The sequence below is a fragment of the Poecilia mexicana genome, unplaced genomic scaffold (assembly GCF_051168715.1).
Source record: "Poecilia mexicana isolate PSO_F unplaced genomic scaffold, ASM5116871v1 scaffold_2, whole genome shotgun sequence".
NCBI classification, from domain to species: Eukaryota; Metazoa; Chordata; class Actinopteri; order Cyprinodontiformes; family Poeciliidae; genus Poecilia; species Poecilia mexicana.
Genome location: NW_028263371.1, coordinates 16,130,336 through 16,144,445, shown reverse-complemented (window position 1 = coordinate 16,144,445; position 14,110 = coordinate 16,130,336). Strand labels below are relative to the sequence as shown.

Here is a 14,110-nt window from a genome sequence, read left to right as displayed (position 1 = left end):
GGTGGGCTTTCAAAGCTACTCCAGATCACTCTAAAGTGAACATCTCCACAAAGAACTCACTGCGATAGACATGGTCAGCAAAGAGGAAGATATAACACTAACTTAGGGCACATTCACACCAGCCCTGTTTAGTATGCTTTAATGGAACTCCGGTCCGTTTGCTGAGAAAGTCTGGTTCATTTGGGGAGGTATGAATGTGCAATTGAACTCTGATATGGACCAAGAAACAACCTCTGGCAGGTCTCAATTCGGTTGAAGTTAACTCCGGCACTAGGGCTGAAACGATTCCTCGAATGATTCGAGTACCTAGATTATTAAAATTCCTCGAGGAAAATTTAAATGCCTAAATTTATATTTAGCGCACCGTGTTCTGGCCGGGTTATTACTTGTGTTGCGCAGCGCTTTCACTTCCGCCTATGAGTTGTTGATGAAAGCTAAGTGTTAGCATCATAACGTCCACTTTTCAAGTTCGGCCTGGGAGGATTTTATTGATTGATGATAATGTCCGGGTCTTTGCCGTTTTTCGGGGGATCCATAAGCATTCTTAAAATGACTGGCACGATGCCTGGAGTATGGCAGATTTTCTCCTCCTGGAGCTGCTGTTACAGAAAAACATTTATCTGCCGTCACCAGTAGCTCTGCTAACTAGCCTGAGCACACAACAGGCTCTGCTAGCAAAGGGCGACGAGCAGCACTAGATGGTAATTTCCTTTTTTTTTTTTTTTTTTTGGCACAGATAATATAATACCATACTATCATGGCACAGTCAAAAAATATTTTTTTATAACAGTTATATTCTGCACCTTTAACTATGCATGTTTAGTTATCTGTACAGATTATACATAATAAATGTAAGATTGCGTAGAGACAGTTAAGGGGTGGGGATTTTGATAGGCATATGTAAAATAAGAGTTCTGACATGCTTTATGCTATATATTTTTTGTACATATTCAAAAAATAGACATGTCTTGTGTCATGATAACACATTATTAATATTTTGGAGGAGATAATGCTGCAGAGCTGACCTGAGGAAGGCATATGCAAAAGTCAAAAGTTAACAACGAAAAGAAGAGCCACAGGGAGCCAATTCACCGCTCTGTCTAAGAACAAACCGAAGCCTTCTTCAGGCTCTGATGCTCCTTTTATGCCAGTCATCTAATCAGTCTGATGTGCTGCACCTGTGGGTAACAAGCCTGACAGGAAGCCTGCAGGAGAGAAGCACCTGAGAGCTGCACACTGAAGCACACAATCTGCAAACAGCCTGGCAGATATGACAGCATATTTCTAAAACACACTTTCCACTTAGAGCAAATTCCAACAGGACCTGGAGCAGCACGCCCTAAAAGGTTAGTTTACATTTTTTTTATGATTTGTAATAGTTCCCTTACCTGTAATTGAAAGATGACATATGGCTGTGAGCTAGCATGGGACTTCTTCTTCCCCAGTCAGTTCACATCGCAGCAGAAGAACGAACGTGTCCGTGGCTCCTTACTTCAATTATTCCCCTTTTCAGGTATGAGTTCACACAAAAACTTATCCGTAATGTTGTAACTATTACAAGGCTCTTGAATACATTTTGTTATTGATATTTACATACATTATTCTTGTTAATAGATGAAGTTTAGCCAGTTAGCCGTAGCAGACAATGCTAACCCTTGTTGGTGAATGTAGCATTATACTGTGTATTCCAGCTGCAGGGCAACCTTTGCACACAAGATAAGTTATTGGTTACTGTAATATTTGTGTAATTTGGTTCATAAGGAAACCATGCTGTCGTTTAAAGTTTGTCATTGTTAAATGTATGTAGACACGTTGCAAGTTGGCAAAAAAAACTGCTCACTGTGAGCAGATTTTGGTTTTAGCTGTCAAGTTGTCAACAAAACGTGGAAGTTTTAAAGCAGACATGTAAAAGTCAAAAAATTGTACAATTGATTAAAACAGCTCCCTTGTTTCAATCCATTAGTAAACATGTAAAAATAATAATTTAACAAGTATCTATAACAGTACTTGGAGTACTGATTGGAACTTGATGTATTATTTCTTATACAGATGAAGAAATAATGTCATCAAAACACTTTGACAGGAAGCATACTAAGAAATTCTGCCATTTAACAAGTAACTATATCAGTACTTTAGTAAAATGGTAACAGGAAAGACTTTGAAGTCAGAAGGTTAAAGGATTGTTTATGAACAGCATTCACCCTTCCATTGCAGATAACTGGGCCCTCTGTAATTTTATTAGACACGATTCATTTCCTGGGATTTCATAGATGACAGTTTGAAGAAAGTCCCAAACCTGGACACATGATTTAAGATATTTTACATCAAAAACAAAAAAAGCTTTGAAACAGCCATCAACATGGTTGAAAATTAAAACCGACAATTGTAAGAGCTAAGATTGCTGCTCAAAACAAAAGGGTTTAGAAACAAGTCTATGTGCTGGTACCAGGCAAAATTAATCTTTTTGATTCGGCTTCCATCCATGCTGAAAGCGTCTTCCTCCAAGGACTTTGCCTCCTCCTTATGTTGCATAGACGCTCTTTTAGAAAGCCAGTTGCTGTCCTGTGCTTTCTCCCCTGGGTAAACCACTCGTCCTTATCACTTTAAGCAAAAGAAAAATAAAATGTTAAATGTTTGATGTAATGTCTTTCATCAAACCTAGAACACTAGGTTCAAACGGCATAGTTACAATGACGTTCAGTACTAACTGTTGTTTAATTACTTGTGTCAGCTCATTGAGTCAGTTCATTGTCGTACTGCGTTAACTTTTTAATACCTACAGCTACAGGTTTCATTTGTTAGCGGGATTGCTCTATGCCAGTAACGCGGTGATGGATGTAAACAATAACATGCAGTGTGTCTGTATAAGTTACAATAACTCAGCCAATGCATGCTGGAGAAAAGAACACATCTGTGGCTCATTTACTCAATTATTCTCCTTTTCAGGGCTTTTATGCATAGACCTCACAAGCAACAGTCAAAATTTTTTATTGTTTCATTGAACGACACTAAAAGCTTCAGAAAGTGTGTATCTGAAAGAAATGTTGTCCCCTTCTTCTAACCTTGAACCGTTGGCTGTAAATCCCTCACAGTCTTGTGGGGAGTTGTTGATCAGATGACAGGTGAGTGGAAAGCTGGCGGCGGCGTGCTCCAGAATTAATAACGGCTTAGATGGTGACTGCTCGGCATTTACACTTCCTGTTGTGAGAATTTTGACTCATCCGCTCACTGTGACTCACTGCACTTGCATATTTCTGCCTGCATGTGTGAGGAAATTAATTCCTTTCCACGACTAAGGCCCCCTGCTTACTGTAAGATTATACTGTGCGTCAGTCAAGAAATCGAACCATATTACAACCTTTCTTCCTTTTGTTTACTTTTGAATTTATATTGTTGGTTATTTTAGCTTAAAAATAAAACCAAAGATTAACCCAATCGTCACTACGTGGGCCTGAAACTACTGGTATGTGCAGCTTCCAGGAAATAGCCAGTGCTCCCAAATGTCCTGTTAAATTTCTATGAAGTCTGAAAAACATCACATATCTGTTTCCCCTTGGCTCATTTACATTCATCATGGAAGTTTGAACCCAAATGGAGAAAATGAAAAATGTACTTAAAAAGATCACAGGAATAATAATTTCAAATCTTTCCTTTTGGGTGTGCATGTCACACTTACCTCTGACTGATCAGACTTGAGACATTGAGGATTCATTTTCAGTTACATTTAACATTCAAACTGTACCCTGTTTGTGTTTTATGCAAATAATGGTTTCTGGAAACATATTTTAAGAAAACCTGCTGTCTGTGTCTGATTGTTCATCTCCCATAAACATTGATTTGGCCGGATTCCCAGCCCTCTATTCCAATCTGAATCAGCGGCTGACTCAGATTATTGCCTAAGAAGGAGAGGCAAAATTTTATCTGGTCTCATGTTACTAGTTCTACCGGCTCTGTTGTAGCTGTAGTTTTACATTGTTTTTGTGCTCAAATTGATAAGCAAACACAAACTGCATTTCCATTACCAAAGTGTGAAAAACTTTGTTGATATTCTGTTAATGTCAGGAAAGAATGCAATTTTGCAATTGCGTTGTTTCCTTTAAATAAGAAACAATTAAAATTTTCTGTGAATAAGTTGATTCATGAAATAAGTCATTAAAAAACTTACCGCGACGTTGTTTGTAGTTGCGCCAATCGGGGGGAAAAAAACTGTTTTATGTGGCTAAAAGTTTGCTTGGTGTAAAGAGGAGCTAATGGGCTAACAAACATCAAGCTAAGGACAAACGAATACAAAAAATAGAAAAAAAACCTGATGCTACATTGTGAAAAACGAAGACTAATGGAACTAAAATGTCCTTCATAAAAGAAACTTTGACTCTTGTAACATTTCTTGTCTATAAAGTCACAAGAAATTGATCAGGAGTTCCACTCACTGTTATGGACAAAAGGACTCTTTGTCTTTTCTCTATCCGTTTTATCTGCTCACATGGCTGCATGCTGACATAACCGTAACATTTAAGACTGGCGACAGTCACACATTTAAACTAAGGCAGGCCAACACCTTGGAGAGGGAGCAGAATGAGGAGAAAATAAAGCTGAACTTGAGCTACAATCGTTGCCTCACTTGGTTTCACCCTAAGGTGAGCTGAGTGGAGCCCAGCGCTGGACAGTGAACGTCACTCTGTATCTGTTACATTTGGATGATGTGTAACATTTTATCATTTTTGGCATTAAAGCCTGTTTTATATTTAACCAGATCTCATTTTTTCTCAAGGTATTGTTAGTTGGGTCCTGAAACTGGTAAACGGACCTGGCTGGTGCACAGAGGGGGAAAATGGATGAACTACAGCAACTCTGACATCGAGTTGAAGTTCACAGCAACTTTGTGTTGTGATATGGTGCATAATACACCTCAGCGCCCCCTAGAGGAATGTGATTAGGCGTGACGAGTGTTTACAGCACATATGTCAGAGTCAAGGCCCGCGGGCCACATCCGGCCCGCGAGAAGGTTTTTTGCGGCCCCTGGGATGATCTTGATTTATTATTAGAACCGGCCCGCAGACCGCAGCAAGCCGGCACCCCGTCTGAAAAAAAATATCTTCCTTATTTGAACTGTAAGTAGTTCTTTAAATGTTCTGTGAGATGATGTACTTACCCATGTATCCATAACAACCGGAACTTTCAATATCCACCAAGTTATTGCCGAAATATACCGTCTATTAAACGAGTGCCCCCCGGATTAATTACACTCTCTGCAGCTGCAGCTGCGAAGTTACCGTATTAACCCGATACTTGCTGGAAAGTGCAACGTCTCCCCTTTCAGAAACCGTTGGAATTTTTCCACTTAGCGCTACGTGTGGCGGAATTACGGTACTGCAAATTTAGATGTGTCGCCGGCGACACATCTAAATTTGCAGTACCGTAATTCGCTGGCGACACATCTAAATGCCTTGACTCTGACATATGTGGATTAATAGATTTTTGCACTTTATTTTATTGTATTTCAATCCAATTATATTTTAAAAATATTTCAGTTGTGTCTGTTGAAAATTAAAGATTACTGACAGAGCCATAAGAAAATATTGCTTTATTTATCTGATCATATTGGAATATATTTGTTAGGTTTTCAGTAGGTTCAATTAGGTTCACTAGACTATATGCGTCATTTAAAAAAATTTCAATGAACATTCGATCAGTCCGGCCCTCGGCTTGTAGCTAAATTTTTTATTTGGCCCTCCGTCCATTTGACTTTGACACCCCTGGTTTACAGCAAAGATATATTTTCTCCTTTAGCATAATAGATAGACGCACACTGCTTGGGAAGAACACCACACTTTCAGCATTTCGTCTTCAAAAATAATTACCTCCACTTTATTCGAAACATTTTCATTTCAATCACAAAACAGATTTTTTCCCCTCTTAACATTTCTATATTTTTCTTGAAACAATTAAATATTTTCCATCAAGATTTCAATTTTTGAAATTGGTTTTAAAGCCTAGAAAATTTACAAAAGCAATAAAATGTCCATGTTTTTGATTAACCTAATCTGGCCGGAGCTCCTGCCACACACACATTGCAAAGCCATGATGCAGAAATCCTTCTTCCAAAGTGTTGCTTATGTAAGAAACATGCGAACGTACCGTACTGTGGGAAGTCGTCCCCACTTCCCCTTCAGGATTACCCATAGCTCCCAGCTGAAGAACATCTGTCCGTTCCCGTCTCATGTTCTCCTCTGACCCTGATTTAAATCGATACCCATCACATATTTCTCTGATGCCACTCTGTCGAATCGGTTCACTTGTTGGGTTTCCAACAGTGTCATCGATTATACATCACCCACTTAAATATGTGGTAATGTGACCTGTTAAGTGGAATGTTTTGTTTTTCTTCTCCCACAAATTGATTTAATTTTACATTTTCAAAAAAAAAAAAATCTTAATTTACAAAAGCAAAATCTCAACAACTTAAGGTTTAAGTTGCATCCTTTCTTCATTTGCCGGTTTTTGTGTCAAGCGCTTTGTAAGTGGAGGCAATATGAAGGTTTCGTGAAGCACGCGACTGAAACGCAGAGGAGAAGAGACACAACAATACGCTGAAGGCAGAACCGATTCCCACGGCCCTCCAGCATGTAACCGTCCTTCAGATTATCATCCGTCAGAATCCATCCGCAGGAACAACCGTCTCCTGGCTGCCCTTTTTTTTTACATTTGAAATATGACAGAGATGGGTCAGGATTTCTTAAAACGAGTTTCTGTTGAACGGCGGTGGCGTAACAAGGCCTGCTTATAATTTGATGTGGTTTTTGTAATTTATTTTTTGACAAAACTAACAAATTCAATATAATCTGAGCAGAATGAGTCAAAATGGAATTTATTTCTATCCTAGGGGGAAACTGCTTATTTGTTGACAAGCTACTCTGTCCAAGGTGTTAAAAATTAGTAATATTTGCTAATCTGAGCAATATTAAAATATATGTGATATAAGTAATTTAAACATGACTAAATAAATTAAATAATAATAATCGGTAAATAAATTTATTTGCAACGGTCAAAGAAATCGATTACTACAAGCAGGAGCAACTGCAACAGGCTGCATACACGTTGGCGCATGCGCCCTCCTTTTTCTTTTTTTAGAAATAACAATTATTATATAAACGATAATTTTTTTAGCTCGAATATGATCATAAATTTGTAATTTTCTCTTTATAGTCTACGAACCTGGGCGATTGGGGAGATAAGTCTAGAATTGCGGTGATAGAAGAGTGCATCAACTTCTCACAAATCTTCAAAGGATACATAATATGTTTAGGGAAAATTTAAATTATTTTAGCAACATTTGCTAGTAAACCATTTTACTATAGTGCTCAACTGTGTTGTAGTTGAATGCCGTTTGAGAAAAATCATATTAAACCAGTTTAAGATATTAAAACTGGCGTCTACATAAGATCTTGATTTTTTTTTCTGCATCGTGGCTCAGACTGAACGTAAAGACACATCAAAGCAGTTCAGAGCTGACACATTTTATTCCCAATATATTATGCATAACATCATCTGAGGGTCCCAACTCTGCTTCCTGCTGAAAAACTACACTAATTGGCTGTAGGAATCAAAGGTAAAATTTTAAGCTCATTTCATCATTTTTCATGCCCATATTTTTAACATTAATTAAAAAAAATCTTGACACAAATTGAAGCGTCAAGATGCTTCTGCCTGTTTTTTGGTGGTGTTCTGAAGAGTTAATGAAAAGAACATTTGTTCTGGTTTGGAAAATAGATTTTTAGAGATTCAAGTAAAATTTTTACCATTTCTGTTTGGCCAAAGTCCCAGTAGGATTCCACACATTTCACATGGCAGAATCTGTATGGATATCTAATCCATAAAGCCTTAAAAACATTAGCACCTCTAATTGATCTGTCAAGCAGATTACAAGAACACAAGCTGGGTTTCCATGAACCATAAAATTGTGCAAATTGAAGCTACAAGAATAAATTTGCTGAACGGAGACACTCCAATTTTGAAAAAACTTTTTTTTTTTTTTGGTCACTTGTATGAGTTTTTCAGCCATAGTAAAAAAAACTATAATGGAAATTTTTATTTATTTTTTCAAATCACATGTCGCGGGATCAATATCTGTATGTTACTACTGGTGCAAACCACAAAGACAATCATAGGAAGTGGTAGAAAGATGTGGTGTGTGTGTTTTTTTTTGCTTGCTTTGTTTTTGGTTTTTTTGGACAATGTACTTATTCTTGGCTTCACCAGAGCTATCACAGCATCACACAGTTCATATGATGCAATGCAATGGTGCATAAGTTGAGCCCGATAAGTCACGTGACGTCCAATCCAGTAATGTTTACCTCCACCCATTTCTTTTAGGTTTACAACTTGGACTTTAGCAAATTGTTAGATGTTTAAACTTGATTGAAAAAATATTTATGAATATCTAAAAAGTTACCAAATGACATCTTCTGTGTCTCAACTATTCTTTTTGCTAACATCGACATCAAGCATGTCTTTTCTTTCCATACCCGTGTTAGCGCCCTGGCAGGTGTTTATGGAAGTTGAGAGGCTGATGGTGAATTCACGTTACAATCTCCCTGAGCTCCTCCTGCACGCTCCTAAAACTGATATCCAGTCACTGTGGTCCGTCCGCCTGTCCTCTTTTCCTTATCGCGCCCTTCCACCTTACAGATTTCCCTCAGATCTCGGCCACAGGCCGTCTCGTCTCTGGTCTCTGTCCCACTTTTCTCCTCGCACACCGTCTTTACTTTGGAAAGTCATTAGGCTGTTTTCTTCCCTCGCATGTGTGTGGGCCAGATTAGGCAGAATTAGTTTCTGGTGGGCTTAAGGCCGTATGTATGAATCATTCTGTTTTTTTTTTATTTATTTTTTTGCTAGTCACAATTATGTCTTTTTTTGTTTCTGGTCCAAATGCAATACTTCTATTATTTTAAAGCTTGAATGTCTCATAGAAGATGCCTTCTTTTTTCTGTCATCATTTATGTTCTCAAATCAGGTGATGACTCAAAATTGAAAACCACTTTTGCAGATTTCTGTCCATAAAGATTACATGTACACTTTGTTTACAAAGCATTTTAAAGGTTTATGTAGAGAGGAATTTTTCTAACAAGGTTTTGCAATAAAAGCTTTATAAATGTCATTGCTGGAATGGATTTACATATAAGTTTGAGTTTTGTATGATGACATATTAGGGCCGTTGTAGATAGAAGCAGGAAGGAGTAAATTCCCAATAAAAAACTCAGAGCTTGAAAAGGTGACCATTTGCTAGAAAATACTTAAATTTTGAGATGAATCTCAGAAATTTTCTGAGAAAAAAATAATTTCTGAGTTTCAAAAGTAAAATTTTTAAACTTTTTTTTTTATTCTTTAAAAGTCAACATTTTTCAAGCTCTGAAACTCAGTCTTTTTTCTTTATTAGAAAATTTCTGCGATCTCAAAGCTTATCCTTTTTTTTTCTCACAAGTCTTTGACTTTTGAAGCTCAGAAAATTTCTTGTTTTTCTACAATTTCTGAGATTAATCTAAAAGTGTTTGGCAGAACTTTACTCCTCTTTTTTTCTATATGCAATGGCCCTGATACGCCAATGTGGTTTTGTCACTTTTAGACTGAGCAGATGTTAAAACTGAACCCAAACAGTTATTGTTTACACATTCCCAGGAGGAAACTGGAGGAAGGAATCCAGAGGGACCGTCAGAGATGCAGGAGGTGACGAGGAACTGGAACCAGGAAGAGGTGATCGACCAGGAACCGACTGACACAAGGTGAGTTTTAAGGTCGTTGTTACCTGAAGCTTACCATTTGCAGTGATGGAATCATCTGGTGCTCCTCTAAGTGCTGCACCTAATTGCCGCTGGATGAAATCCAGCTGGAATCAAACCTGCCAATTTCAGTTACATGTTGCAAGTTGCATTTGACTTGAAAACGGATGATAATTTCTTTCTTCAACCAGTTTGACTGAGCATGAGCTGTTTTCCAAAGAATTTGCTAAAAAATAAATAAAAAAATCCACTGTTGTATCCAGCAACAAATTATCCACATATTTTGCCAGTTGTCTTGCAAATATATGAAGGGACACCAACGTTTGCAGAACAAGTTGGGTAATCACATTAATAAGCAGTGAGATGAGGGGTTAAGTTGAGCCTTATCTGTTCGTTTCTCGTGCGATCTGCTCACACTTAGATGGCGCTAATCGCGCGTGAACGGTTTTCTGATTCGACTCCCCCTCGGTGTTGCCGATTAGTGCTGCATATTAAAAAGTTTGTTACATTTTCTTAATTAAGCTATTGCAAAGAAGTCGCCAGTCTCAGACGGACTTGCTTCCAGTTCAATAAAAACCATGCACTCAGACATGCTTAGTCACACTTGTCGTGTCCTCATGTGAAGTCTTCAATTATCTTCTAAAAAACTTCTCATTAGGGCACTGGCGGTAAGAGCGTGGAGCTAAAGTGTTGCTAATTGTTGACTTATTAAATATGAGCATATTAGCATGCCGCCACATGTCTCGGTGTGTTTGTGTCAGCGTTGTTAGCGGCGTGTGTTTTGTGATTCATCGCCTCCCGTCCTTTACGCTGACCGCTGCACATATCCTCCCCCTGCCCTCCCTGGGTGGCCCTTCCAAATGCCATCTGTCAGTCAAGCTGTATTACATCATGCCCTTCAGGTGGCTCAACGGGGGCCTTTCAACACACGTCTGTGTTGTGTAAACATGCGATGGTGAGAGGAGAGTTATTAACCTCTTCCCTTTAGCACAAGTGCTGACTCGGGCGGCGGTGGTAATGATTCCGCAGGACACAAACCGAAAGGCGTACAAGAGGTCAGGCGGTCCAGACGCCTAGTTAAAACACTGACTGTGTCCACCACCTGGTACCTCAGGGAAATGTCAGCAGTGTTGTGTCATTTTGGGTTTGCTCAGAACATCAGCTAGAGGTAAGGTGACTGTCTTTATGTGTTCATTCCTGGCACCAAATGAAAAGGTTACAAAAAAAAATTAGGACAAAATTAAGCACAAAAATTTATTTTGGGTTACAGGGGGAACAATTTTAATCTTTTTTATGTTTTCTCCCTTCTGCTTTATGCAATTATGCAAAGAGATGAGGAAATTCTGTTTTATAATCTTAAGTGGAAAATGTACAGAAGATGCATATTTATTATTTGGTATGCAAGTTAGCTAAATAATGCATAATTGGATTTCAGCCACTAGATGGCAGCAAATTACTTCCAACTTGATCCTTGGTATGTGCTGAATATGCATCAAACGTTGGAAGTTGTGTGTTTGAAGCAGAACGAAAACAGAGGTTAGGACTAAGGAGAAATTACAGGCTAGAAACAACGGAAGAGACCAGTAGCGAACTATGGAAACCAGTGAGCTTAAATGCACAGGACGTGTGATCAATAATCAGGGGAATGTTAAACATCTACGAGAGATGACTGAGCAGGGGAACTGAGGGAACGAGGCTGATTACCACTGAAAACACAAAGGGAGGTTAAAACTAGTCTAACAGTAGAGAATTAACTAAAATGCACAACTAGAACCCAAGAACAAGAAACTAAGCACAAATGAATGAACTGAAAAGGAAAAACTTAATCATATCAGAAAACAAACATGTAAAAACCAAACAACTGGCATTAGTGCTACTCATACACCACTTTGGATGTGGAGTGGTTTGATGCAAATTTGTGACAATAGTCCACAAGGAAATGTCCCTCTGGTTATTAAACCTAACATCAGTGTAGAGAAAAAATCTGTAAATTCAGATCCACCAAGGTTTTCTGTTAGATATTTGACTTAAAGTTAAACACACCAATGTAAGTTCCTTTATTGTATTCCTAAATTTCTTTGACATAGGTCCCATCAACGCCATGCCAAAAAACTCACAGCTTGTGACACTTAATACTTACTCACACACAGCATGTTCCACAAACAGAAATCTGAGAATACTGTAGTTGCAAAACAAAGTCGCTGACATCAGTCTGGTGAAAGGTTGCAAAATCCAAAACCTTTGGGAACCCAGTGGACCAACGTTGGGGCTATTTTCCACAAAAGGAGAAGCGTTGAAAGATCTGAACCTTCACAGAAGTCGCCGTCCTATAAGAATTACTCCAAGAGTGTAATTGTTAGCAATTTACCCAATTACACAGTCAAGGGAAAAGCATCTACCAACATTTTGACATTTTGCTGCCTCTGGTGTTAAATGTGCAGCGAATAAGAAAAGCACTGGTAAAATGAGACTATTGAACTTGTATCCCATCTGCTCCTCAGCCTGCTGATGGAGAACACCATCTGTGTTCCAGCACTAGCAGTGTTAGCTCCCACAAATAAACATCTGGTTTGTTTACCGCTGCCTGCAGGGTATACTGTACTACAGCGTGACGAGCGCAAATGCAACTAGGTCAAGAACGCCAAATGCTTGGCTGAGTGGGGGACAGTGGCGACGACGAAGTGAGGAGAAGTGAAGAAGGGGAGAAAGAGTGATCTGGAGGAGAGCAAGAGCAGCACTTCAAAGTGAAGGAACGGATGAGTGATGGTGAACACGATAATTAGGAAGAACCGTGAACAGATCTGCCTGTGGGGAGCAAGGAAAGAGTTGCATGTGCAGTGCTGCACATTAGCTTTCAAATTAAATCTGATTCCGTGTTATTTCACTTTACATATTTCTCACACCAACCTACATGTATGTGTGTTTTTATTTATTTTAAATAATCTTGACGATCTAAATGCACACGTTCATTCCTTCTGTTTTTTCCTCCACATCTACTTGAACTCAAGTGGGTTTCAAAAGAAATATATATACACAAATGCAGCTGAAGTCAATACGGCTGCCACATTTGTGACAAAAATGTGAGTCAGGCTGGAAGCACACAGTTTTTAATGATGCCAAGCATATCTTGAAAAGCCTTTTATCTTGGTCCAAACATGAAGAAATGAAGCATATTTTGTGAAATGTCAACTTCTATTATGAATATAAACATTTACTGTTTTTGTTCCTGTTATGCTCCGATACAGCTCCGGGTTAATTTGCATATTTTGATCCTTGTCATGTACCCATTAGTTGCTTTCTCATCCATACCAGCTTCTACATAAGAACTTATTTGTTATGTATATTTTTTTCTCAGCACAAAGTGTTTTATTAAAAAAAAAAGATTTTTTTCAAGGCGTTATCCACCTTATTCCTACAACCCATTATGCTGTGCGTTAATTCTTCCTGCATCTTCAGGACCGATATTTGTTTTTACATGGAAACGGCTCTAACGCAGCAAATACGGATTAAAACATGTAGAAGTATCAACTTTCATACTTTAGGTGGGTTGATATAATCACAAACTACGTTTACACAAGACCGCTGCCTGCAAAGACGTTTTGACGGCAAGTCGCCTCGAGTCATCTGTAGTTGTCATGCCAGGCCACTAGATGGTGCTGTAGTTTCTGTGCAAATGGAGCCAAAGTTAAGCCTTCAACTCTGAAATGTACTTTTACTGCTTTGAGAACCTTTTCCAGCACCTTTCCCAGCCACATTGCCCTGAAAATTCTACTCTTTTCTCATCTCAGGTGCTAATTTTGAAGAGAGAAGAGTCAAACCTGGTAAAAATCTGGGAGGGAGACCAGCTACGTGTCCCTACAGACGACAGAGGAGGCTGTGCAGGCTGAGGAGAATGCTTTCTCTGAGGTACGAAGTAGCTAGTTACATTTACAGTAACTTTTTTGGGGAAAAAAAAACAACTGTTTCTAGGAGTAGTTTTACTAGACCATACTTTCACTTGAATAATGTTATTGTAAATGATCAGTACTCTGATTTGAGCTAATTTCTGGATATTCTACTGACTGTATGCGACTTCACTGAATGAAGAGCAAAATGTGTTCTGTTATTTTCTGTCTGCTGGAAATCAAATTAACATGCACCAAATACTACATATTTTAGCTTAATATTACCTACTGTAAGTATTACATACATATATTTTACACTGAGGAACATTTATTTGGAAAAATATTTTTTCTTGCATTTATGTTGTATTTTTTAATGCTAGTCTTTTAAAATTCTAGGATTAGCACATAACTTTACAATTTATCTATATAACAGACATATATATTTGATCA

At 38.4% G+C, this 14,110-nt stretch overlaps 1 protein-coding gene and 1 long non-coding RNA gene across 2 annotated transcripts in view; both read left to right on the top strand.

The window, feature by feature from the left end:
* The first annotated feature begins 376 nt into the window (after positions 1 to 376).
* Positions 377 to 12,461, top strand: LOC106930226 (uncharacterized). Its single transcript, XR_001420811.2, has 5 exons — positions 377 to 1,346; positions 1,446 to 1,513; positions 4,772 to 4,937; positions 9,676 to 9,779; positions 12,367 to 12,461. It is a non-coding gene; the product is annotated as an uncharacterized LOC106930226 (long non-coding RNA).
* A 1,201-nt stretch (positions 12,462 to 13,662) lies between these two features.
* The window catches only part of htr2aa (5-hydroxytryptamine (serotonin) receptor 2A, genome duplicate a), a 111,358-nt gene continuing 110,910 nt past the window's right edge, over positions 13,663 to 14,110 (top strand). Inside the window, exon 1 of the mRNA XM_088011899.1 lies at positions 13,663 to 13,682. The gene's annotated coding sequence lies outside the window, so the exon portion shown is untranslated. The remainder of the gene's footprint in view (positions 13,683 to 14,110) is intronic.